General features: G+C 28.7%; 1 protein-coding gene across 1 annotated transcript in view; it reads left to right on the forward strand.

The window, feature by feature from the left end:
- The window catches only part of LOC105456279 (probable cytochrome P450 6a13), a 4,785-nt gene that overhangs the window by 1,184 nt on the left and 3,280 nt on the right, over positions 1–321 (forward strand). The window lies entirely within an intron of this gene.

Genomic DNA, 321 nt, shown 5'->3' on the forward strand with positions numbered 1-321 from the left:
TCTGTAGAGGAAAAAACCGTCATCGAGTTGTGTAAGCAAAACAGCTATATTCTTTGATAAATTTATACAATTAAAGTAGATATTAATTCAAGATTCTTTTATCAATCTTGTGTTTTTAATTATTTTCATTCATAAATTCAATAGTTTAGAAGGAGATACTGTTAATAAAACTCACAGGTACGATTTAGGCGATCGGTTTGCTGAATCGTGCTTTTGACAGCATGTTATAAAAAAGCTTAGAACAAATTAATTTGCTCTTAGTGAAAGATTTAACATGTAATATTTAATGCCTTGAACATCAAGCTACAATTTCCAACGTTT

This window comes from Wasmannia auropunctata, unplaced genomic scaffold (assembly GCF_000956235.1).
Source record: "Wasmannia auropunctata unplaced genomic scaffold, wasmannia.A_1.0 LD335731.1, whole genome shotgun sequence".
Lineage (NCBI taxonomy): Eukaryota > Metazoa > Arthropoda > Insecta > Hymenoptera > Formicidae > Wasmannia > Wasmannia auropunctata.